The sequence below is a fragment of the Brachycentrus maculatus genome, unplaced genomic scaffold (assembly GCF_059751285.1).
Source record: "Brachycentrus maculatus isolate JH-2025_06_01 unplaced genomic scaffold, ASM5975128v1 h1tg000170l, whole genome shotgun sequence".
In the NCBI taxonomy this organism is placed as follows: Eukaryota; Metazoa; Arthropoda; class Insecta; order Trichoptera; family Brachycentridae; genus Brachycentrus; species Brachycentrus maculatus.
Genome location: NW_028280923.1, coordinates 804,614 through 807,609, shown reverse-complemented (window position 1 = coordinate 807,609; position 2,996 = coordinate 804,614).

The following is a 2,996-nucleotide window of genomic DNA, read 5'->3' as shown; positions in this document are numbered from 1 at the left end:
AACTCGTTTATCTCAAAAATACTGTTTTTAACTTGCGGCTATTTGCCTTTGCACATTAGGGCAGCCCTGCACCATGTGCCTTATGGTCTGCTCAGCTCCACACTCACAATCAGGGTTGTTCCTTTTCCCCCATCTCCGGGGTAAGAAGTTCAACAACCCTGCTCCGTTCTTACTCTATTCTGCTGAACACGTGCCCTTCGGGGCAAGTCAAAACCCGGTACTCGAAATGTAGGGTCCACGATTAATTGTTTTCAAAACCGTAAAAATTATGAAAATGATACAAAATGCATGGAAACGTTTCTATGTTTCAAAGGATTTTTACGAAGTAAAATTTAAAATAAAAATAGAAGGAAGGCACGAGAAGAGTCTGTGACCCATAACTGTCAAGGAAACTGTTATAAATGTCGATACCATGTAACATCTTCTTGGGAAACCCTGTATATCATTAACCCATCCGCATATCAGTTTTTTTTTTCAAAATATGTATACAAATACACTAATTGAATGTATCTCCGCAAAAAAAAAAGTTGCCCCATCGGAGCAAAAAAAAAAAAAAAGTTGCCCCATCGGAGCAATAACTTTTAAATAAAAATATGGTACATATAACTCAATAAAACATTATACCTGGGAAGTTAAGCTTTGATTTCCAAATGATTTTAGTTGATGTTTCAATTAAAAGAATAATTCTATCCTTACAGGGACATTTTTGATAAAGTGTAGTCAATAAATTTGTAAGAAAAAATTATACGAAATAATGCATTACAAAAAGCTTTCTTTACTGATTTGTAGGTATCACACTAAAATATCTTTATAATATGAACTACCACGGACGGAGACGTGGTTTCAACCGCGGCTGATATGCGAATGTTAAATATTCTTAGCCGCCAAAATATGGCCGCTGGTATGCTGATGGGTTATTTACATACCAACAATGCGTATATGCATTCTAATGTAATTTTCACATATCGGTCACTCCTTTCAAGAACGTCATAAATCAAAAATCGACAATTTTCAGTTGTGCATGTTTTCGGAATGCCCAGAAAGTGTACTATATCCCAGCAAAAGCGGCATATTTTTAACTTAATATTTACCCGCTACAGGGTAGTAAGTGTTGTTTTTGCATTTTGAAGAAAACGTATTGTTTAATTATTTTTTTAAATATACTTAATATTTTTCAAATGGAGAAAAAACCTTCAGATTTCACCTAAAAAGAAAGTTCTATTAGTGGCTTGATATTTATTTTTAATATATTGTATTATATTTTTAAACTAAAAAAACGTTCTTCTGAAAAATCAAGTTTTTTGATTTATGACGTTCTTGAAAGGAGTGAGCGATATGTGAGAATTTTTAGGGTTATATATATATTTTAAAATTAAGTACTAGAGAACTATATAAAGCCAACATATTTTTGCTTAAAATTTATAAACTATTAAAAATAACAACAGTGTTATTTCAAAATTATTTTCACATACGTGCTGATTTCAAAGCCAGCATCATAAACAGTCATAAAAAATAATCTAAAGAAAATACTAGTCAACGTAAGTGTAACCCAGAATGAGAAGAAAAAAAACAGTTCAATACAATATTAAAATAAGATAACTATTTTTAAAATCTAATTAATACAATAACTCTATAACAAAAATATAAAGTTAGGAATGTGAGCGTACATACTATAATGCCTAATTTGTACTTTCAACAATGTGTTATGGCTAGTAGTAAAGGAAGGTATACAAACATTCTTTCTTTTCCATTTAACCGGACTGAGCTTCATAAACATAATAAAATACATATATATATATATATATATATATATATATATATATATATAAAACTAACTAACTAACCAACCATCATGCCGTTTCTCCGCAGGGGTAGGCAGAGAGAATAGAACGCCACACCACTTTGTCTTTGCAAACATTCTTCGCCTCTTCCACATTCATGCATCTCCTCATACATACCCGCTGATTATTTCGACTACTTTCAAGTATTTGGCATACCCAATCGAGCTACGTATATATATATATATATATATATATATATATATATATCCATTAGCGATTCTCATGTAAACTTTGGGAAGCGGATCGGACTTGGGAGGATGCAAGGGAGCTGGGAAATGGCAGCTGACAGAAGAGTCTGAGGCAGTTTGTGGACTCCATATACTCCACATAGGGAGCGGATATGTTTAAACAGATTACTACTTCTAAGGTTTGGCAACCATCGTCAAGTTAGAGGTTCAATGTTGCAATATATATGTATATTTACATATAATTTTATTATAACAAATAAAATGATAATATGTCAAGCTTAAAAAAATACATATAAACATATCGCTCACTCTCCTTTCAAGAATATCATAAATCAAAAATCATCAATTTTCAGCTGTGCATGTTTTCGGAATGCCCAAAAAATGTACTATATCCCAGCAAAAGTGGCATATTTTTATTTAATATTTTCCCGCTACAGGGCAGAAAGTGTGACTTTTGCATTTTGAAGAAAAGGTATTGTTTAATTATTTTTTTTAAATATCCTAAATATTTTTCAAATGGAGAAAAATTTTATTTTGTGGATTTATGACGTTCTTGAAAGGAGTGAGCGATATATATTACACGTTTTAATAACTCACCAAACACATGTCACAAATCATAGAGAAAATATCACCAGGGTTAAAACCTCATTTTTCTAAGGATTGATAATAAATTGCGAAAAAATGTTAAGTGAGGCTTTTGCAAATTTATTGAAAGATGGAATCGTTCATATCTAACCGTAGCAAAATGATGATTTAAGGGTGGAGACTGACCGGAGCCATTTCGTTTTAATGTAACACGTTACGATGCAAGCATTTGTATAGTCAGTACAGCGAGCCGAGCGCTCCATCCATAGTTTCGGATGCTCGCTGTAAGCGATGTTACGACGTTACGTTACGACAAAATGCTCCGGTGAGGCTCCGCCTTAACAACGCCTGATTGAATGTTTTCCTTGATTTGAGTCGTGGA